General features: G+C 37.5%; 3 long non-coding RNA genes across 4 annotated transcripts; 1 reads left to right on the top strand and 2 right to left on the bottom strand.

Annotated features, from left to right (window-relative positions):
* Positions 1–8,839: 8,839 nt before the first annotated feature.
* Positions 8,840–9,251, bottom strand: LOC125586970. The gene is made up of 3 exons (XR_007323518.1): positions 9,187–9,251; positions 9,002–9,087; positions 8,840–8,890 (listed from the first exon to the last, which is right to left on the bottom strand). It is a non-coding gene; the product is annotated as an uncharacterized LOC125586970 (long non-coding RNA).
* Positions 9,252–14,626: 5,375 nt separating this feature from the next.
* LOC125586969 lies at positions 14,627–19,637 on the bottom strand. Its single transcript, XR_007323517.1, has 3 exons — positions 19,176–19,637; positions 19,007–19,073; positions 14,627–18,907 (listed from the first exon to the last, which is right to left on the bottom strand). It is a non-coding gene; the product is annotated as an uncharacterized LOC125586969 (long non-coding RNA).
* A 211-nt stretch (positions 19,638–19,848) lies between these two features.
* On the top strand, positions 19,849–21,245 carry LOC106420868. Of its 2 annotated transcripts, none has more exons than XR_001284075.3 (2): positions 19,849–20,645; positions 20,785–21,245. It is a non-coding gene; the product is annotated as an uncharacterized LOC106420868 (long non-coding RNA). The 2 variants fall into 2 exon arrangements; XR_001284074.3 differs by having other exon boundaries at positions 20,782–21,245.
* The last annotated feature ends 3,527 nt before the right edge of the window (positions 21,246–24,772 follow it).

Below are 24,772 nucleotides of genomic sequence, written 5' to 3'. Positions count from 1 at the left end.
TCCGAGATCCGGATTCGATCCGTGATCCGAACCGGATCCGATCCGAAAATCTGGATATCCGGAGAGGCCGAATCCGGATCCGGATAATAAAATGTTGGATCCGTCAAAGCCGAATCCGGATCCGGATATCTTGATTTTTTAGTCCGGATATCCGGGTCCGTAAATTTTATTAATAACTATTTCAAAAATAGTAATATCTATATATAAAAACTAATTTTATTTAATATATTTTCATTTTTATAATAGTATATATAAATTTTATGTAAATTTTGTAATATTATACATAGAAATAATTAAAAACATTATATATTTTTATTTTTAAATTATTGTTAATATTTTATATATATTAATATTATTTTTTATTTATTTTAAGGATCCAAATCCGGATCCGGATATCCGCCGGATATTATAATTTTTAGAAGGATATCCGACACCCGGATATCCGCGAACCCCGGATCCGGATAAGGATAGTAAAATTATGGATCCGCCGGATAAGGATCCGGATCCGGATATCTTAAAATTGTCCGGATACCCGATCCGTCACAGGCCTACGGCGAGTGATTCTTTCTCAAGAAAGAAAGAGAAGAACGCGCAAAAGACACGTGTCCCATAAGACCCGACTCTTTATGGCCCCTAATAAGAAGCGCTTCTTCACATTAATGTTAATTTTTTAAAAAAAATCTTAATAATACTAAAAACTCCACTTAAGACACTGCGTTAATTATGGTCTAAGTGACACTGGTGTATTTTGTTTGAAAGTTAGCTTATGAATCCACAAACCTAGGGTCGAAGCCCCTCAATGTCCCCTTTAATTTTTTTTTGTATCTTATTGATACTATGACTCCATATAAATTTTTGCCTGGGTTCGCCCCTGCTTAGTGTTAGCTTACTACACAAAAAAGTAATAGAAACTAATTAGAGGGTCGGATATTGATATAAGGTTTAAGAGTTATTCCTTTTTAACATGATGTTTTGTATCATATATATACTTATATTTAGTTGGAAAGGGCAAATTAAGTTATACATTTGTTTTTCAAATATGATGATTTGGTTATTGTGACCATGTGTAGATTTCTTCTTCAGTATACTATCACCGAAACAATAAAACGCTGTTTTTCCTTGGGTATTTTTCTGCTTTTGTGGGGTGGGTGGGCTTGGCTCCTAATTGCACTGACTTGTATTGTTTCTTTTCTTCAATGCCCCCAACAATCTACATCTTTAAACGTAGCTTCAAACAAGCGAATAAATATCTAGACCATTGTTTATTACTTTATTCACATCAAAAGACATGTGTGTTGTTTCTATTTGAGTTACAAATCATTTTTGTTAGATATTTTTGCTTAATTGTTATATTTTATATCTCCAGAAACTTTTTGCCAACGTCAAATTCTTAAAATCGAATATAATCGACCTTTTTCGAGTGTATCTCCGTTTTATGTTTATTTATTTTTTAATTTGTTGCCAAACAACAGTTATGTTATTTCTAAATCCAGATAAACAACCAATTTATACAGCAGATTTCATGTGTTAGACTCGTTTCTTGCTTATCTTGTATATAAGAAATAAGGCATGTGATAATATCATTTTTTCTCAAATATAAGATTGTATTTTAACACTTTTTTTAATGGAGAACCCCTTCTGGACCAGAAATGGACACCCCATCAAACTACAGTTGATATTAAAATTTAGGGGCCATAGGCTAATGTTTCATGAATCAATTAGTTCATAATACAAAAAGAACATGAGTATTAGCAATCTGAAACTTTGGTGTCTACCAATCAAGGTAACATCCTCTGGGATTTAGGATACTTACCTAATTAAAGAGAAAGTTTTGTCTACAAAGTGCAATTTATCGTTTCAGTAGTCTATATTTAGGAATAACTGCGCATTCAATATGATATAATCAATGGCTATAACTAAACATAAAAGGTATCGAAAACAAACTACTGAAAGAAATGATATAAACATACAAAAGCCTGTACGTTTAGTTGAATACATTAGTGGTATAAGAGCTTCTAACTATATCAATCAAACAAAGAAATCTCTTTTTGGATTCGGCTAATTTTGTTTCAGAGGACTTTAGTTTCTACTGGATCCTTTATTAATTACTACTATACATATAGTTATTTTTCCTTTGTTATCAAATATAAACGAACATAACTTCCGCATTGTTTCGACTTTTAGAGAGATGACAAAATAAGTTATGATTAAAGAAAGTGCGTAAAATAACAGATAGAGACATTCACTACCTCACTTTTCATTGATTCATGCACTCCTTTCATTTTAATAGCTCTCTTCCAATCAAACTTCCTTTTCTTTCTGTCCCACTCCATATATCTTCTTCTTGTTTTAACTATTTTAAAAATATACTTGCATTCAACTTGTCCAATCAATGCATGCCGTTGAATATCTACCTATTTTAAGATTCCAAGTTAAAGGAAAAATAAATAAGATAAAGACTATTTCAAAATAAATAATATAGTACTCAATATAATTATTCCTATACTGGAGGAGGAAAAAACATTTGAGACTCTCAAAATAAGTGACACAAATTAATATACTTTTTAACAATTACATTATATGGATAATTATGAACAAACACTAAGTCTATATATATCCTGATTTTATTTAGACAAGTAACATCACTTTAGCGCGGGAAAACCAAAACTTGACGAAAAGGGCATTTTGCAAATGGTGACTGATGATACTTTGTTATACCATTAACTAAAGAATAAAAGATCTTTTTAAAAATGAAGGTTCAAAACTGCCGCCATATGTACGATACCGTTAGTTAAAAGACACATCATCGTTTCGACACAAAAAGACACGGTGACGAAAACGTGTCCGTCTCACCATGGAAAATACAAACACGTGGCAAGATGTGACGCGTTTATAACGGTCAATCAAAGGGCTTAAACCGACCGCACTCGATGAGTTGAAACTTTTGATTGCTTTTTTTTTTCTTTTAATTATGTGATAAACGGAATCCTTTAATATGACATCTTCTCTAATTATCGGTTTAACCCAAAACTATTTATTTACAGTTTCATAGAAAAACAAAAGTACCATTTAGCTTACGTTTGCTTACTGATGCATATGAATTATCACTACAAGAAAACAGCAAGGATTCTGAGGGAAAAAATCGTCGGAATTTCGTCGGAATACCGTTATTCCGACGACATACCGACGAAACAAGTCGTCGGAAATAATTCCTCGGAATTTCTTCTTTCCTCGGAAATCCCTCGGAATTTTCCGACGGAATTCCGAGGAAACAAATTTCCGAGGAAATTCCGAGGACCATTCGTTTGTCGGAAATGTCCTCAGAATATACCGAGGGAGAACATCGTCGGGATATTTCCTCGGACATTCATCGATCGATGCGTTTTGGACATATATACATCGATCGATAGGAATATACCGACGGAAATATTCCTCGGAATATTCCGAGGAACATGTCCCTCGGTATATTCCGAGGAACGTGTTCCTCGGAATATTCCGAGGGAACAGTTCCTCGGTATATTCTGAGGAACATGTCCCTCGGTATATTCCTAAACAGATCGATCGATGGGTTTATTTCCAAAAACGCTTCGATCGATCTCGTAAAAAATATAATTAATTTCCTCGGAATGTAAAAAATATTAATTTTAAAAAAAAAATTAAATTTATGAAATTTAAATTCGAAAATATGAAATTAAAATTAAAATTGAAATCATATTAATTATTATTCAAAGTTTTACAAATAAAACTAAAACATTTCGAGGGCCGAGTACATCATACGGTTGATCCATGCGCTGATCCCGTTCCCGGATCGGTTGAACCTAATAAAAAGAAGAAACGGTTAATAATGAATCCAAATTTAAAGAAAAAAAAATGTTTAATTACCATGTTTGACCATGTCCATGTGGATACGGAGTGAGATACGGAAGATGGTCACGACCGGGCTGTTGAACCAACTCCGCAACACTCATCACTCCTGGAGGACCCGGAGGAGGAGGAGCGGGTGCAGCAGCGGGAGCGAGAGGAGCAGGAGCGGGTGCAGCAGAGGGAGATGTTTGGTAGGAGCTGTGGGGCGAAGGGGAATCTTGAAAATGGGTGGAATCCCGAGACTGGCTCCCCGTACCACCACGACCACGACGCTGTCGAGGCCGGATCTGATCATCATGAGACCTGTAAATTAAAAAAATATATTTAATAAATACAGAAATATATAATTTTTTTTTTTTTAAAAGTCTCAAATAATTTAATCACAAAAAAAGATTTATAGATATTAAAAATATTTAATAAATATAAAAAAATAGTTCTAATAAAAAAATAGTTTTAATAAATAAAAAATAGTTCAATAATTACAAAAAATAGTTTTAATAATATATATATATATATATATTAAAAATATTTTTAAATCCCAAATAATAGTTTTTAATCACAAAAAAAGTTGTATAGATATTAAAAAATGTTTTGTAAAATCCAAAAAATCGAATTTATATACAAAAAAGATTTTGTAAAATCCAAAAAATCGAATTTATATAGAAAAATCGTTTTGTAAAATACAAAAATCGATTTTATATACTAAAATCGATTTTCTAAATACAAAAAAATAAAAAAATAATAAAAAAATTATAAATCAATTCAACAAAACAAATTATTCAACCAAATCACAATTCTAAACATATTATACAACCAAAAATCACAATCCTAACCAATCACCTTAACAAAAATCTATCAAAACTCCACAAAAACCTAACAAATAGAACCTAAGAGAGTGGGATAGGGTCCTTACATGATTTGTGTAAGAAAAGGGGGAGATCGCCGGAGAAGAGGTCGGAGAGAAGGGGTAAATCGCCGGAGAAGAGGGAGAGGAATCGCGCAGAGGAAGAACAGAGAAATGGGGAAGAAGAAGTGGCTCGTGGTTATAAAACCTAGGGTCCGACGGCCATTTTCCGTCGGAATTCCGTCGGAATTCTAATTTCAATTTTCGCGAAATATTTGCCCGGTAAAATGAAAATATATGCCGAGGAAATTCCGACGAAAAGTAAAGTATCCGTCGGAATTTCCTCGGAATATTCCGAGGAAATTCCGAGGAACCAGAGTTTGGGGTTTCAAAACATCAGTTTTTTTTGGGGTTTTTCATTTCTTATACAATTGTAATGTATACCATTGAGGATTCTTTGTATAGATTAGCATAAACCATGAAATAACAAATTTAAAAACTAATTGAAAGTATTCCCTATACCGTACATTAAAACGTATAAGTGTTTCTCTTATGTTGTGGGATTTCGTTCATACAATCGGAAAAGTGTTAATTAAGGGGTAAGGAACAAATTTTAGACTTCATAATTAACGTAAGACACTTAATAAGGGTTATATAGGTGTTATTCAAACCGCAAAACGTTGTTTTCGGTTTAAAACCCCTATTTCCTCGGAATTTCCTCAGACTATTCCGAGGGAATTCCGAGGAAACCCTTTTCTTCCTCGTAATTCCGTCGGTATATTCCGAGGAAATTCCGAGGAACTCGTGATTGGGGTTTCAATCTTGTACGTTTTTTTATAAACGGATCGATCGATGTGTTTGTGTAAAAAAACACATCGATCGATCACCAGATGGACGAAAGCCGTAAGAATGTGATCGATCGATCAGATTATATAATCGATCGATTGAACAAAATCTCAAACGTCCTCGGAATATCCTCGGAAAACGGATCGATCGATGCCTTTGTGTAAAAAAACACATCGATCGATCACCAGATGGACGAAAGCCGTAAGAATGTGATCGATCGATCAGATTATACAATCGATCGATTGAACAAAATCTCAAACGTCCTCGGAATATCCTCGGAAAACGGATCGATCGATGCGTTTGTGTAAAAAAACACATCGATCGATCACCAGATGGACGAAAGCCGTAAGAATGTGATCGATCGATCAGATTATATAATCGATCGATTGAACAAAATCTCAAACCGTCCTCGGTATATCCTCAGAAAACGCATCGATCGATGCGTTTTGTTATAAAAACGCATCGATCGATGCGTGTGCGAACAGAATTATAAGGCAAAGCCTGAACTTTTTGGATCTAAACCTCAGAACTTTCATCCCCTCCGATTTCCCCTATAATTCGACCCCCTTTTTCTCTCTCTATAATCATCCGATTTGAACAATTTTGGGCTCTATTCCCCTTGATTTTTCGAGCTCTATCTGATTCCTACACTCGTTTTCACCCTAAGACAGGTATACTCCGCGAATCTCCACATTCTCAAATCGTGTTCTTGAGCAATTTTTTGGGTTTTGTGAATTTCTTATTTCCGTGTTGATTCCTTGATCAAATAAGTATGAAACAGATGTTTAAACACCAAATAGAACACAATTGTCTGTGATCAACGAGTTTGGAACCGGATTTGAGATGATTTAGGGATTGAGAATTTTTTTCATTTTGGTTTTTGTAGAGAATGAACCGTTCGAAAACATCAGCAAAGAAGAACACACAAGAAGAGGGTTCGTCTCAGCGAGATAAGCAAAGGCCAAAGAACTGGGATAAGTCTGATACCACCCACTACAACAACATGAAGAAGGTAGCCGTTCCGGCTACACAACTAGCATGTCCTGAGACGATGACAATATTGGGAATCAAATCAGACATTGAAGGGCTGTTCCAGAACATGGGTCTAGGCCAACTATGCAACCTCAACGAACCCACTTATCCGGAGTTGGTACGCCAGTTCATAGCATCCGCATACGTCAGCCATCCCGATGATAGCCATCAGGAAGGTTTTTTGGCATTCGTAGTGCAGAAAAAATACTTTGAGGTATCTTTCACAGACCTCTGCGGATTATTTGGATTGAGTGCAGGGGAGAGGACATCTGGTCTTTATTGGACTTCAGAGCTGTTGAACTTCTGGGAAACGATTGGCACAGGGGTTTATAGATCTTCTCACGCAAAGGAGTCACTTATCCGGAGCCCAGTACTGAGATATGCCACACGCCTCATTGGCTCATTGCTATACGGGACAACCACAGCCGCATCAGTCACGCAATGGGAGTTGTGCCTCCTGTACCAAGGTGTGAGGCATTTGCTACCGGCATTTGGAAACTCTACATTCCCGCCTGCTACTGCCTTCAACATGGGAGCGGTGCTGGCCGCAAACTTAGCAGGATACAAGGGGAAAGTAACCAAATCCAAGAGCCGTGCATGTGGATTTGGTGCAGTGATTACTCGGATCCTTACACATGTGGGTGTAGACTGCGAGAACCATCAGGTAGCACTGGACAGATCGAACAAAATTGCTTGGAACTACCTGGATGTCAAAAATCTAGTAAGTAAAGAGTTCATAGCTGGTCCCCACTCGAGGATCCATCGGGATGGTCCTTACGTCTACGTATTCCAGGACCGAGCGAAGAAAACACTCTACTGCCACCTGCCTCAGATCGGCCTGACTGCTCTACTTTCAGACGCTGCAGTTGAGTTCCTACCCCCTGCTACCGCACTAGTAGACAAGCCATCCTTCTTCACGCCAAAATATCAGACCAAAGGCAAAGCCGTGGATGATGAAGAAGGAGAAGATGAGGCTGCACAAGCCATTCCAGATGATTCACAACCCCATCAGCTACTCCCATCAGACTCCAGCCAGTACAAGCTGCAAGAGCTTCCACCGAACGCCACTTCGCGCCAGCAACAACATTGGAGAGATCAGAGCATAAAGACAAACAACGACATGCTACACAAGATCTGGGCTGCCATTTCACGTATCAGGCCTTGTCGTTGCCAAAAGGATGATGTAGTTCATCGGGACAACTCTCCATCCAGCTCTGGTTCGGGTTCGAGTGGTACACACAGGGTAAGAAAGAGGTCTAAGAGAGCCAAAGATGCAGGAACATCTGGAGCAGGAGACGAGGAGTAGGAGCTATGTTTTTTTTTCGGTTAATTTTGAACTTAATTTTGAACTTAGTTTTTTATTTTATTTTTTTTCTTAATTATGAGTTCCTATATCTTTTACATGGTTTCTTCGTTTTATTTGGTTGTGTTTTGAGTAGTTTTTAATTCGTATTCAGCTTTGCCTTGCTAGATAAACCAAATAACTAATATCCGAGGAAAGAGGTTATATCAAGTGTTCCTCGGAATTTCCTCGGTATTTCTTTAAAAAAAAAAAAAATCAATGGTATTCTGTTTCCGAGGCATCATCACTAGATGAATCTGAATCTGGATCTTGGTGAAACTCTCCAATCACTGGTTCATCCTCTACGTGAACGACGGCTTCCTCTCCGAAGTCGGTTAAATCGACTACAAGGCCAACTCCAGCTAAATCTTCTGCTGCACTTAAGTTGCCGGATGTGCTTGGTTGTAGTGGGTCTTCCAGCTCAGAACTTCCCTGAACTCGGCCTCTCGGGTTGAGTCTTGTAACAGTAACCCATGGATCATCTCTGTTCCTTACCCGAGGGTACTTGATATAACAAACCTGTAACATTTAGAAAAATTATAAATTAATACACATGATGATGAATCATTCTGAATAATTAACATTTAATTACCTGATCGGCCTGAGAAGCAAGAATGAAAGGATCATAATATTGCAGCTTTCGCCTCGAATTTACTGATGTAACACCAAATGCATCTGTTCTCACACCTCGATCTGGAGTGTTGTCGTGCCAATCACAATAGAAAACAGTACAGCGCAATCCAACCATGCCCAAATACTTGATTTCCAAAATCTCATGTATGTGTCCGTAGTATACATCATCTCCTGATGCAGAACAAACGCCAGCATCATAAGTCGTACTCGAACGTCTCCTTTTCTGAGTTGTGAATGCATATCCTCGAGTACAAAATCTCGGATATGACTTCACAACAAAGTTTGGTCCAACGACCATCTCGCGTATCCAATCGTCAAATGTTTCACCTCTGGCCAAACCAGCAGACACCTATTGATAGCACATATATATGTTATATCAATAAATGTGAATTAGTATAAATATGTGATAAATAATATTTTAATTTGTTTAAAGCACTCACATAAATAAACATCCATCTAGCAAAATCTCTCTGCTTCATTTCTTCTAGTTCGTCCTCTGTGGCGTATCTATATTCGAACCGCTTTTCTGCCATAAAAATCCTGTACATATGATGAAAATAATGTAATTAATTAAGATTTAAATTTCAACTTGTTAAAATAAAAATTTGTAAGCTAATTTATTTACCTCTCATATTGAAGAACATCTTCGCAGTTGGTGAGCAAATATGTTTGCAAATGACTGCGCTCCTGCTCAGTAAGTCGACGGTCCTTTGGTTTTCCGCTAAGTCGCCCAACGTCTGTGAAAATGTCTGGAACCGTAACAGGATATGTTGCCCGTTCGCCTCTATCATCATGCCGAGCTGGTCTTCTGTTTTTGGTCTGAACTTCTGCTGGAAAGTAGTACTCGGCAAAGTTTGAAGTTTCTTCATTGATCATCTGTGCGACTATAGAACCTTCCACCCTGCTTAAATTTTTCACCATCTTCTTCAAATGGAACATATACCGCTCATACAGATACATCCATCTATACTGCACAGGACCACCAAGTTCCAATTCTCTTGCCAGGTGAATAACAAGATGCTCCATAACATCAAAAAATGAAGGAGGAAATATCTTCTCTAGGTTGCACTGAATCACGGCTATGTTAGTCTTCAAATTTTCAATACCTTCAAGAGTCACTGATCTCGTGCATAAATCGCGGAAGAAACTACTTATCCCTGCAATTGCTTCATGAACATTTCGTGGTAATAGTTCCTTGAAGGCAAACGGAAGGAGGCGCTGCATCATTACATGGCAATCGTGGCTTTTCAAGCCAGTAAACTTTCCTTCCTTTCTGTCGATACAGTTACGCAAATTAGATGCGTAACCGTCTGGAAATTCTACATCGTTTGAAATCCAATCAAAGAACGCATCTTTTCCCTCTGCATCAAGTCGGTATATGGGAAAAGGAGCCCTACCATTCTCATCAACATGAAGTTCTGAACGAGCGCATATATCGACTAAATCCTGTCTTGACTTCAAATTATCCTTTGTTTTACCTTGAACATTAAGGATCGTGTTCATGAGATTGTCAAAAAAGTTCTTCTCAATATGCATGACATCTAAATTATGCCTTAGCAGATGATCCTCCCAGTATGGCAAATCCCAGAAAATACTTTTTTTGTGCCAGTTATGTAGTTCTCCAACAGCATCTACCGGAAAACGCTCATGTCCACCGACGTCTGGCGTCCTTTCTGCACCAAAATCTCTTAGTTGTATCTTCAAATCTTTCCCACAAATTTCCGGAGGTGGACTGTCAAACACCCTCTTGTTCTTCGTAAACAAATTCTTACTCCTACGATATGGATGATCAGGTGGTAGGAATCTCCTGTGACAGTCAAACCAACACGTTTTCCTTCCGTGTTTTAGTTGGAAAGCATCAGTGTTATCTTGACAATATGGACATGATAGCCTTCCATGCGTTGTCCATCCAGACAACATTCCATATGCTGGAAAATCACTTATTGTCCACATTAGTACTGCCCGCATTTGAAAGTTTTCTTTACACGAAACATCATATGTTTCAGCACCTTGAGCCCATAGTTGTTGCAACTCATATATTAGTGGCTGAAGAAACACATCAAGTGATCTCTTAGGATGCTCTGGTCCGGGAACGAGAATCGAGAGAAACAAAAACTCTCGTCGCAAGCACAAGTTTGGGGGTAGGTTGTATGGTGTAAGAATGACGGGCCATAGAGAATACTGTCTTCCACTCTTGCCAAACGGACTGAAACCATCAGTACATAATCCAAGGTAGACATTTCTTCTCTCATACGCAAAGTCGGGATACTTTGATTGGAAATGCTTCCACGCTTTTGCATCTGAAGGATGTCTGATCTCACCATCTGTTGAGTGCTCCGCATGCCATCTCATTGGTTGCGCTGTGCGTTCAGACATATACAACCTCTGCAACCTTTCCGTCAAAGGCAAATACCACATCCTTTTATATGGCACTGGAACTCTTCCACTCGTATCTTTATAACGAGGCTTCCCACAAAATTTGCATGTAACCCGCTGTTCATCCGCCCTCCAATAAATCATGCAGTTGTCGCTGCATACATCTATTACTTGATACGATAAACCAAGACCAGCTACGAGTTTCTGAACCTCGTAGTATGAACCAGGAGCTACATTATCCTCGGGTAGAATGCCTTTTACAAAATCAGCAATCGCATCCACACAGTCTTCAGCCAAATTATAATCTGTTTTAATGCCCATCAATCTTGTAGCAGATGATAAAGCTGAATGACCATCTCTGCAACCTTCGTACAATGGTTGCTTTCCAGCATCCAACATATCATAAAATCTCCTAGCTTGTGCATTGGGTAAATCTTCCCCTCTAAAATGATCATTTACCATCTGCTCAGTACCTACACCATAATCTACATCCGTTCTAATTGGTTCTTCTAATCTAACCGCTGGCTGAGGTTCGCTAGTACTACCATGTTCATAATCAGTTTCCCCATGATGATACCAAATTTTGTAACTTCGTGTAAACCCACTCAAATATAGATGAGTCCAAACATCCCACTCTTTAATAACCTTTCTATTTTTACAATTAGAGCAAGGACATCTTAACTTACCTGTTTTTGCTTCCGGTTGTCGGTGAACTAACCCCATGAATTCGGTTATACCTCGTTGGTATTCTTCCGTAAGCAATCTCGTGTTCGGATCCAAATGAGGTCGATCGATCCAAGAACGAAAATAATTTGAAGAAGACATATTTTTATGAATCAAATTCGTGTGTAAATAGAGTAAGAGGGAGGATGAAGATATGGAGTGAATGAAGAGGAAGAGGAGCTTGTATTTATAGGTTAAATTCTGCCGACAAACCGAGGAAATTCCGACGGAATTCCGACGCCAACGGCTAGTCCGTCGGAATTTCCTCGGAATTATGTAAAATCCTCAAACGGCTCTCCAACGGCTCTAATATTTCCTCGGAATTCATCGGTTTTTTCCGAGGAAAACATATTTCCTCGGAATTTCCTCGGAATATTCCGACGGATTGATGTTTCCTCGGAATTCCGTCGGTTTATTCCGAGGAAATTCCGAGGAAACCAAATTTTGTGTTTCCTCAGAATTTCCTCGGAAATTCCTCTGGATATTCCGAGGATTTCATTTTCCGTCGGAATGTCCGTCAGAATATCGCTGTTTTCTTGTAGTGTATGAAACGTTACTTCCTTGATCGAATTACAGTATGTTAAAGTTTACAAGTATCAAATTGTGTTTCCTTATGGTATTTTGGGTGGGATAAGATTTAAATAGTATAAAGAACACGTGAATCCTATCTTCGTTATTATTAAAACATTCGTGCTTTTCTTAATATTAATATTTTTTCATTGATTCATGCACTCCTTTCATTTACAAGTATCAAATCCTCACTTTTCATTGATTCATGCACTCCTTTCATTTGAATAGCTCTCTTCCAATCAAACTTCCTTTTCTTTCTGTCCCACTCCATATATCTTCTTCTTGTTTTAACTATTTTAAAAATATACTTGCATTCAACTTGTCCAATCAATGCATGCCGTTGAATATCTACCTATTTTAAGATTCCAAGTTAAAGGAAAAATAAATAAGATAAAGACTATTTCAAAATAAATAATATAGTACTCAATATAATTATTCCTATACTGGAGGAGGAAAAAACATTTGAGACTCTCAAAATAAGTGACACAAATTAATATACTTTTTAACAATTACATTATATGGATAATTATGAACAAACACTAAGTCTATATATATCCTGATTTTATTTAGACAAGTAACATCACTTTAGCGCGGGAAAACCAAAACTTGACGAAAAGGGCATTTTGCAAATGGTGACTGATGATACTTTGTTATACCATTAACTAAAGAATAAAAGATCTTTTTAAAAATGAAGGTTCAAAACTGCCGCCATATGTACGATACCGTTAGTTAAAAGACACATCATCGTTTCGACACAAAAAGACACGGTGACGAAAACGTGTCCGTCTCACCATGGAAAATACAAACACGTGGCAAGATGTGACGCGTTTATAACGGTCAATCAAAGGGCTTAAACCGACCGCACTCGATGAGTTGAAACTTTTGATTGCTTTTTTTTTTCTTTTAATTATGTGATAAACGGAATCCTTTAATATGACATCTTCTCTAATTATTGGTTTAACCCAAAACTATTTATTTACAGTTTCATAGAAAAACAAAAGTACCATTTAGCTTACGTTTGCTTACTGATGCATATGAATTATGAAACGTTACTTCCTTGATCGAATTACAGTATGTTAAAGTTTACAAGTATCAAATTGTGTTTCCTTATGGTATTTTGGGTGGGATAAGATTTAAATAGTATAAAGAACACGTGAATCCTATCTTCGTTATTATTAAAACATTCGTGCTTTTCTTAATATTAATATTTTTTCCATATGAATATATTTTAGAGTCAATTAGCCCAAAATCCTAGAAGAATATACAAATTAGGTAAATACCCAAGAACCAAATCGTATAGGCTTAAAAGTGCAAGTAGTAAATGTAAATTGACGATACTGTCCTTAGATTGCATAGAAACGTATTTTACGGTAGGTCAATTTTAGAGTGGAAGCTATAATGGTTTTTATTGGTTATAGTAGTAATAATTCCTAAATATTTCTCACCCCCAGATACGTGAATGGGTTAAGTTGAGAAGTATTGGCCAATCAGAGGCTTGGGAAATCTGACAGGAGCGGCTGCATAAAAGGGAAGACCCTATGAAAGCTTCAAGCTTTGGTGTCTCGTCGGTAAAAAGGCATGTAATTTCCGTTTCGAGGACGGCGGGGAGGAGCCAAAGACCGCGTGTTAGTCACAAGAGCAGAGGTTTGTCACCAATGAAAGTGGATCTCGATGTCGGTCGATGTGTTAAAAGGGATGGTGGTTCCCTCATACATGAGTGAGGGGTAGTTCGTGGTGGTTCAAACTTTGAGACAGCAGTGTCTTGAGCAGTGATGGCGCGAAGGTTTGGAGTCGGATCTTCTTCGGAAGCCAGCGTCTGTGGCCGCGGGGAGCTCCGGAGTAGGCATGGTCCTGACGGCTTCGGGTGAAGGAACGAGCTTGGACAACTCCGTTCCGTGTAGCTACGGTTATATTTCTCTTTTTAAACATTTTAACACCCCTTCTGTTGAAAATAAAACTGAGAAGAAGTGTATTTGGAATCAAGATGAAATGTGTAGTTAAGGTGAAGTATATGGACGACATCGCAATGGTATGCCCAAGAGATGTTGTTTTGTTTGCAAAACTTTTCCAGGTTATGGGACGAGTGATATGTTTGTGGCAAGGGGAATGGAAGAAGAATAGGGAACATGAATGGCATTTCTTCCTGGACCAGACTGATTTTGGATTCAGGGTGATAGTGGATGAAAACGAGAGTTTTCAGACACTTAAAGATTTATCCATCTACAATATGTGGTTCTCGGACAATATATTAATTAGCTTCTATATGAAAATTGCTAAGAAAATTTTCGAGAAGTTAATGTTCTAAGTTTAGGAGTAGACGGATAAACATATTATTGGATACACTAATTATATTAATAGCCGACAATAAAAATATCGTAGCATGTTAAGCTTTTCATTAGCATGTAAAATATATGAAAGGTTGTTTTAGCATTTTTTAGTATGCTCTGTTTGTAGTGTAATCCAACTTTGGGATGTAAGGAGTACAATACGTATCGATATGTTATATTTAAATAAAATCCCTTCTTCGTATAATGTTTTAGTTATTGAGTAAACAAGCCTTTTGTAGATTACAACAAATGAAAATTAGCTGTGTAATTAAATAAGAGAAAAGTGCTCTATGAAATTATGGAGAATGTTTTTTTTAAAATATTATTATCCGGAGAAAACCTTCAAGACTTAAGCTAAACATAATATTAGCTATCAATAATAAAAGAGAAGTGGTGGTGAAAAATTGGCTTCAGGCCCTTTGGAATTAGCTGAGAGGAACAACACAAAAGCACGAGATCCAAACTCGGATGCTAACAGTTGGCAACAAATGATGAAGCTAGCTTTGACTAGTAAACCGAAAGGAGTGGGGACAAGCAATGGTTGTGAGAGGGAAAAAGAGACATCCTTTGAAGGGAGCATCACAGAGGGTGGATGCTGAAATGTGTTGATGGGGAGTGAAAAGCTGGTAGCTTCTCTGTGTGAAAGTCTTTTTTCTAGTAATAAAGTGTTTGTTTGCAATGTTGCATCTTCATTGGTCGGTTACTTGTTGAGTTAGCCAGTCGGTTTGTTTTTGTGAAAGCTAAACAATTTTGTAACAGTCTTAACAGACCTTGAACGATAGTAGTATCTATTTTATCTTTTCTCCGGACGGTTAAAACGGGAGTTTAGCTATGTGTCCAGTCGTTTTGGTTTGCTAAATTCACTTGTAACTGTTGGTGTAATGAAGTGTCTGTTGCAGGATTGCATCTTCGTTGGTCGGCTACTCGGTGTGTTAGTCTGATAGTTTCTTTTTGTTAAGGCTAAACATTTTAGTAATCGAACTTGCATGATAGCAGTATGTTTAATCTTTTACCGGGACTGTTAAAAAGGAGAGTTTAGCAAGGGGTCTGGTCGTTTTGGTTTGTTAACTCCACTTGTAACAGAGAATCAGTTCAAAAAAATAAAAAAAACTCCACTTGTAACAGATAAATATATAACAAGCCCCTATGGAGAAATCAGAACATAAACAGACCGGAGCTCCGGTGAAACGGAAATTGCTAGGTTACATGGAAAAAAAGAAGAAACACACCTAAACAACAATATCTAAAGCGAACTAGAGGAGATGTGGGGAAGAAGACGAAGGACGCAGAGCCTACACCTGCGACAGACACCGACGACCAGGGTAAAATGGTATCCGAGACATCACTACAGCGGAGTGTCCATGCCAGCCAATAGAACCTTCACCGGTGTACCTTCAAAGCTAAACCATCTCAGAGGGGTCCCGGGGCCACATAACACCAGAGCCATAAAGAACACTTACTCTCAAACTCTTCTGCCGTTGATTGCGAAGGGTCTTCACCTTCTCACAAGTCCAAACAATCACATGCTCCTACCGTTGACGATACTGTCCTTAGATTGCATAGAAAGGTATTTTACGGTAGGCCAATTTTAGGGTGGAAGCTATAATAGTTTTTATTGGTTATAGTAGTAATGATTCCTAAGTATTTGTCAACCCCCAGATACGTGAACGGGATAAGTTGAGAAGTATTGGCCAATCAGAGGCTTGGGGTATCTGATAGGAGCGGCTGCATAAAAGGGAAGACCCTATGAAAGCTTCAAGCTTTGGTGGCTCGTCGGTAAAAAGGCATGTAATTTCGGTTTCCAATGAAGATGCAACATTGCTAAACAATTTAGTAACAGTCTAACAGACCTTGAACGATAGTAGTATCTATTTTATCTTTTCTCGGGAGGGTTAAAACGGGAATTTAGCAATGTGTCCGGTCATTTTGGTTTGCTAAATTCACTTGTAACTGTTGGTGTAATGAAGTGTCTGTTGAAGGATTGCATCTTCGTTGGTCGGTTACTCGGTGTGTTAGTCTGATAGTTTCTTTTTGTTAAGGCTAAACATTTTAGTAATCGAACTTGGATGATAGCAGTATGTTTAATCTTTTACCGGGACTGTTAAAAAGGAGAGTTTAGCAAGGGGTCTGGTCGTTTTGGTTTGTAAATTCCACTTGTAATAGAGAATCAGTTCAAAAAAACAAAAAAAACTCCACTTGTAACAGATAAATATATAACAAGCCCCTATGGGGAAATCAAAACATAAACAGACCGGAGCTCCGGTGAAACGGAAATTGCTAGGTTACATGGAAAAAAAAAGAAACACACCTAAACAACAATATCTAAAGCGAACTAGGGGAGATGTGGGGAAAGACGAAGGACGCGGAGCCTACACCTGCGACAGACACCGACGACCAGCGTAAAATGGTATCCGAGACATCACTACAGCGGAGTGTCCATGCCAGCCAATAGAACCTTCACCGATGTACCTTCAAAGCTAAGCCATCCCAGAGGGGTCCCTGGGCCACATAACACCAGAGCCATAGAGAACACTTACTCTCAAACTCTTCTGCCGTTGATTGTGAAGGGTCTCCACCTTCTCACAAGTCCAAACAATCACATGCTCCTCCTCTTACACACCGGCCAAGAAGCAACCACGCCGGAAAGGAATCGTCACCGGAAGAACCGCCATCTCCATGGATAGATCTGCCGTCAAACGAGCACCTCTCAACAATCGAGACAAACTTTAGGGATCCCGATGACTGACTTGCGGAATCGGTTGTCCGCTCCACCGTCCTCAGGCAGAGCCTCCGCCTACAACCAACGAGCCACCAGAACCCTCGAAGCTTTCCTAGAAGTCTGCCGCACAACGCAAACGAATCAGAAGATGAAGAGAAGAAGCACCATCAAAACAAAACCGGATGACATCTACGAGGAAAAGATGGAGGCGGCGTTACACTGCCGCAGGGATCCATTTGGATTGGATAATTGACACAAAGAAGACAGAATTGTATAATATATCAAGTTGTCTGACACAAATACATTTCGTGTATAATTCGATTATCAGAAAAATAGAAGAATATGTGGGCATCATGAAAATCGAAGATTAGAAGGCAATAGGGGTATAATGGTCATAAATTAATCGACAATTCCTATGAAAACAAAATATGTGTATAGAGCTAATTATGTGATCTTTCTTGTGTGTAGAACGCAAATTCTCTTAGATTTTCAATAAACTACAATAATATTGACTGCATTATTTAGAATGCATAGCTACTATATAAACTTACTAAAAGATAACTAATTAGACAGTATAACAATAAATTGTATGTGTATTAGTCTATATAACATTATTTAGTATAATTTTAACATATTATCAGTTTAACTTAAATTCAGTGCATTAGTTATAATTTTATAACTAATTTCACCTTTTTAACATAGAGAAAAACAATTTATTTGAGTCAGTTCAAGAAAAAAAAACAATTTATTTGAAAGAGTTGAATTCAAAAACGTTTTTAGGTGCAAAGTGAATGGTATAGTATTGTCCAACAGGTATATTTATATAGAGTTTTAGTATTAAAATATTATTTTAAAAATCGGAAAAAAAAACTGTTAACCCATGCGGATTTCACTGGACCGCTGGTTAATATCCGCGGTCTACTTTTGGGAAGCGTTATTGCTTTTAGAAGCCTATTCTCTGTCAATTTTTTGAAGTGCGTTTTTTGTTTTATTGTTTGCATAAAACCACATTTTAAAACAAAATAGTGTGAATGGTAAACAGAGTGCGGTTTTCAGAATACCGCGTTGAAATCCGCGAATCAGTTGTCGCCAATCATAACCTTATAGTGAGCTTGATTAGTCGGATAACTATTTTATAGAAATTGAAAATTTGCAATGTTATATATTTGAATATATTTATATTGATGTGCGACATCCTATCTCCACTAAATCCCAAAACTCATAAAAAAAAGATTTTCACTATTTAAAACGTTTTCAGAAGTGATGACAGTGTAGTAATAGAAAGTCTTGGATAATACGTAAATTCGTCGGTATTAAATACAATTATTAACAGAAAAAGATAGAGCGTTACCTTTTGGCCCTGCTCCAGAAAGTCTACAACACCTCAAAGTCTCTGACTTGATCCGACCGGATAACTCGGAATGGGATGTAGAAAAGATAGAGCGCTACCTTCCCTGCCACAAAGAACAAATACTGAGACTAAAACCCAGCAAACAAAGAGCTACTGATACGCTGGTCTGGCTTAAAAATCCCTCAGGAGAGTATTCAACACGATCAGGCTACCCTCAGGAGGAGAAGATCGATAGAACTCCGACATCCCCAGCTGAAGCTTTTGATTGGTTACCTAATGTCTGAAACATAAAAATGTCGGAAAAAAATCAAAGTTTTCATCTGGAAATCCTTACAAGGTGCTCTACCAGTAGGAGAACAATTTGCGATCCGTAACATACCTGTCTCTGCTCTCTGTACAAGATGCAACGCAGAAGAATCAATACTCCACCTTCTTTTCCAATGCCCCTACGCGAACAAGGTATGGGAGTTAGCCCCAATAGCAAGCGTGATCAACCCCCCAGAACTTCACCTCAGTACAAGAAGGATGGGGAAAGGTTAGGAAGCTACCTTCTCTGCCACCAGTAGGAATTGAAGCGGGATCTTTAGCAGCCTGGATCTGTTGGTCTCTCTGGCGCTCAAGGAATCAACTCATCTTCGAGAAGCGAAGCTCTTCTCCCGAAGAAACGATCTTGAGAGCGATCTCTGAAGCCCGAGAATGGGTGATGGCTCAACCAACAACAACTACCTCTCAACTGAAGCCTGTGATCAGGGTCGAACCAAACCCTAGAAGGCCCGATCTATACTCCATCTCCACAGATGCAGCATGGAATTCTTCAACAGGTAATGCAGGATTTGGTTGGATCGTTGATGATCTGGCTTCGACATCACAACATGCAGCAAGTATGACCTTCGTCTCCTCGCCCCTCATGGCGGAAACCTTGGCTGTCCTCAAAGCCATGACCTTTGCCCTCTCCAGTGGTCTCGAACACATCTCAATCCTTTCAGATTCTCAGATCCTCATCAAGACAATCAACAAAAGGGAGATGAAGACCGAGATCTTCGGAGCTATTAGCGATATCTACTTTCTTTCAAACGCATTCAAGTCTGTTTCTTTTCATTTCATCTCTCGATCGGAAAATGTTAGGGCCGATGAATTGGCAAAAAAAGCCCTTTGGGCTTTGGACCAGACTTAATTTTCTTAATGAAATTTGGATTTACAAAAAAAAAAAAACAGAAACTAAGTTTTTATTTAGTTATCTAGATTATATGGACCATGTTTTTTTTGCTTAAACTTTGGTGCATTAATATTTAAATGTGGCAAGGTGTTACATTTAACCAAAAAACAACACACTAGTGCTTATCATAATGGATCAGGACCCATTACTGACGAGAGTGAGAGACAAGGTCTACGGGAGAGCCTAAGATGAGGAAATGGAGCTGACCAGAGGCCCATCCATTGTGTCATTCAATAGCCCAAAGTAGTGGCCCATGAAATTAAAAGAACTCAAAAGTCAGATCGTTGTTTTCTGGATGCGTCCGTAATATGAATCCGATGAGGAAGATGAAGCAATCTAGAAGCTCGGATAACTAAGACATAGAGAGCCACAATTGCATGCAGATGCTCGAGTATTCAGGATTATCCTGCCTGAAGGAGGAAATCCTATTGGTGATAGTCCTTTCGATTAGAGAGAAGAGTGATTCAGAGCCTTTAAAGGAGCCACGGTGAAGACGATGGTTTCGTTCGCGCCACGTTTCATAGATAACCAACTGCCAAGCGATCCGAGTTAAGAAAATGTGGTGCACGGTACCCGTGAAGTTGGTAACTGCTCGGGCCGTGTCATCCCAAGAGTCTGAGGGAGATGTGAGTCCAATCTTTCTCGACAATGGCCTCCAGATGCTTCTTGTGAAGCTACAATCGAAAAAATGTGGTTGCGAGATTCAGGGTGGTTGTTACATAAGAGGCAGGAGGGATCCGTTTGGAGACCCCAAGAGAGTAAACGGTCGCGAGTAGGGCATCGATTGAGCAAAAACAGCCAGGTCAGTGTCTTATGCTTAGGGATTCCTTTAGAGAACCACACTGCTTTATTCCAAAAGACCTTCGGACGAGAATCCCTGATTGAGTCATAGATTTTGCTAATAACGAACTTGTTGTTATTGTTGGCTCCTATTCCAGCAGAATTCCAGATTGGAAAATCAGGGGAGTCCGATAAGGTGATAGTTGAGAGATGTATGTGGACTTGCTCCATCAACAGTGAACGAGCTGGGGATAGAATCCAAGAACTTCCATTCCAAAGAGTTGATAAGGATGAGGAGAGGGGTATACCAGAGTGGCGAGGTCCATGAGAAACGAAGCGCTGTAATAAGGGACCAAAAGGCGACCAGGGGGAATGCCAGAAGCTGATAGAGCAGCCATTTCCAGGAGTTTGCTTATTATATGGATCATGTTTTAAACCTTATTTAAAATTTGAAAGTGCACTATTTCTCGATAATATCTTCTAAGAAAATTAATTAGTCTTTGGTACAGGTAACAGATCATATCCCAATTGAAAAAGAAAAGGTGTTTACATATTACCAGTGGAATATACTATGATTATATTTAAGTTTGGTTTGAATTAACAAGGAATGTCCTCATTAAAATAGAACCAATAGTACATTATCATTAGCATTTTAGAATGTTCTTTTGTATTTGCTGATCAAAATCTTCACAACTTTATCAGTAAAGGTCATTTGATATTCTTTCGTCAACTTATATTATGCTGTTTTAAAATCGAGCAGCACCACACTCATCTATTAATAATAGAAATTCTAATTAATGTTGAAAAGCTATACCTTTTCAATTATGTAACTATTTTAAGAAATCATTGATGAAAGGTTGTGTTTTTATAAACTACTAAAAAATTATGTAACTACTGAAAATTGTTGAGGAAAAATGTTTAGATATGTCTTCTTAAAAATATTTAGATATGTCTTCTCATCTTAAAATATATATTTAAAATCTCAATTAATGTAAAAAGTTAAGTTTTCATCGTAAAAGACATATTAGTTTTTTTTTTTTTTTTAGTTGTTCAAAAAAAAAAAAGACATATTAGTTTTTTAAAAGTTGTTAATGTATGTTATAAATGTCTCTATAGTTAGAGTGTTTTTTTGTAATGATGTGTCTATCAAATTATATTGTATCTTCCATTGTAAAAGACATATTACTTTTTTTTTAAAACAAACTGTTAATATATGTTATAAGTGTCTTTCTATAATTAGAGTGTTTTTGTAATGGTGTCTCTTCAAAATATATTGTAAAATTATAATTTTACAATAACTACCTATTATCTGAAAACATAACTATTAATATATAAGTTTAAATATTCAGAACTCAGGAGGAATGAGATCTTATTTGGGGTTGCCGGAAAGTCTTGGAGGATCTAAGGTACAAGTGTTTGGTCTTGTGCAAGAGAGGCTAAATAACAGAGTTAATGGATGGACTTTTAGATTTTTTACTAAAGGGGAGAAATAGGTGATTATAAAATCGGTGGTTACAGTTTTACCAAACCATGTGACGTCTGTTTATCGGTTACCAAAAGCTACGGTTAAGAAGCTGACGAGCGCAGTAGCTCAGTTTTGGTGGAGCCCAGGTGGAAGTACAAGAGGCATGCATTAAAAATCATGGGACAAATTATGTGTTCCTAAAAATAATGGCGGATTGGGGTTTAAAGACCTTACAGACTTTAATACGGCGATGCTTGGTAAACAATTGTGGCGGCTGATCGAGAAGCCGAATACTCTTTTTTCTCGAGTTTTCAAAGGACGGTACTTCAGGAATGCTTCACCCCTGGAACCGATCCGATCATACTCCCCGTCATATGGCTGGAGGAGTATTATCTCTGCTAGATCTCTGGTTTGTGAATGACTAATTAAAAAGGTGGGAACAGGGTCAACTATTTCTGTGTGGAATGACCCATGGATCTCATCCACCCGCCCGAGGCCAGCAAACAAAAACCCTCTTCACTGTTACCCAGATCTTACAGTGGATTCTTTCATTAATTGGGAATCCCAAACATGGAATTCATCGGTAATTAAGACTTTGGTGGATCCTGATGATGTCAAAATTATTGAAAATATTCCTTTAAGTAGGAATCAGATGGAAGATAGGAATGGTTGGCACTTCACTAATAACGGGAAATATACTGTACAATATGGGTATCAAGTGGAACGAACCTATCCAGACAAGGAAAAACCATCGGAATTTTATGGACCAACAGTGGATATACTTAAAGCCTATTGGTGGAAAATAAGGTGTTCTCCAAAGATAAGACATTTCTTGTGGCAATTACTTTCAGGTTGTATAGCGGTGATGAAAAATTTAAAGGCAAGAGGTATACAAGGAGACACTTGTTGTGCACGGTGTGGAGACCAGGAGGAATCAATTAACCATGTTTTCTTTGAATGTCCCCTAGCACGACAAGTGTGGGCGCTATCAAAGATACCATCGAATCCGAATCTCTTTCCTATAAGCTCTTTTTTTGCTAATATGGACCATCTCTTTTGGAGAGTTAACCCTAAGATGGAGGATCATCAGTTTGTATGGATAATATGGTATATCTGGAAAAATCAGAATAACAAAGTGTTTAGCAACATTGATACTGATCCGAGGGACACTCTCAAATTAGCGGAGCTGGAATCTACACTATGGGCTGAAGCGCATGTATTAAGGAATCAGAGTCTGATACAAGAAGCACAGACCAGACCCACTCGAGCAAATGTAGGAAGATGGTGTTTTACAGACGGTTCATGGAAGGATAAGGACCTATTTTCAGGGCAAGGCTGGTGTAGTACTCTCCCGGATTTTGATAGTTTGCTAGGGGCAAGAAATGTACGGGCATGTCTCTCCCCTCTTCATTCGGAGATGAAAGCATTAATATGGGCAATGGATTGTATGAAGAATTTAAGACAGTTTCAGGTTATGTTTGCTACGGATTGTTCTCAATTGGTGAAGATGGTTTCGGAACCTGAAGAATGGCCAGCATTTGAAAGCTACCTGGAAGACATTAAGCTTCTCAGAAGAAGTTTCCTCAACTCAGATATCATTTATGTTCCTCGGACGGCGAACCTCAACTCAGATATCATTCATTTGAAACCAACCGTCTTTTGTCGTACACATGGATGCAGAGTTACCACTTTGGTTTACAGAGTCAACACGAGTCTGTAAATGTTTGCTGTAAAAAAAAAAATATATATATATAGGTTTGAATATATTTGAAATCGCAATTAATGTAAAGAATCATGTATTAGTTGTTCTTATAAAAAAATGTTAATATATGTTATACATATTTTTTCTATAATTAGAGTTTTTTTAAAATGATGTGTTTCTTCAAAATATTATGTAAAGATACTATTTAAAATATATACCTATAACCTGAAAACGCATGACGATTCATAATAATTTTGAAAAACTAAAAATATTTCATGTCCATGAGTTTATATAGTAAATATTTCACAATTTTATAAAAATGGTGAAAAGAAAAAAATTTACATGGTTACAAATACTTAGAAGATATTCAAATGAAACATCGGGAAATTACATGTTTACCATTTTCATGCCAGTACCACTTTTTATTTTTACCACCACTAAAGAAACATTTTTAAAAATATCTTCTTCATTAAATGGCAAAAGACTCTTATGCCCTTGTTTTTTATATATCTAATAAATAAATATTTAAATAAATAAAAATCTAAAAAATAAAAAAAAATAATTTTTTTAATTTTTTTCGAATTATACTATTTCAAAATTCAAACCCTAAACCCTAAAACTCAACTCTAAACCCTAAACCATCAATTTTAAACCCTATTTTTTTTTTTGAAATACGAACCCTAAACCCTAAACCATCAATCCTAAACCCATTTTTTTTTAAATATAAACCCTAAACCCTGAAACATCAACTCTAAACCCTGAAACATCAACTCTAAACCCTAAACCCCGAAACATCAACTCTAAACCCTAAACCTTCAACTCTAAACCCTAAAACATCAACTCTAAACTCTAAACCCTAAACTTCAACTCTAAACCTTAAACCATCAACACTAAACCCTAAACTATCAACACTAAACACTAAACCCTAAAAAATTAACCCTAAACCTTAAAACATCAACTCTGAACCCTATATCTTAAACCT

The sequence above is a fragment of the Brassica napus genome, chromosome C5 (assembly GCF_020379485.1).
Source record: "Brassica napus cultivar Da-Ae chromosome C5, Da-Ae, whole genome shotgun sequence".
Classification (NCBI taxonomy): domain Eukaryota; kingdom Viridiplantae; phylum Streptophyta; class Magnoliopsida; order Brassicales; family Brassicaceae; genus Brassica; species Brassica napus.
The sequence above is the reverse complement of the archived record's forward strand: the minus strand, read 5'-3'. Positions and strand labels throughout refer to the sequence as shown.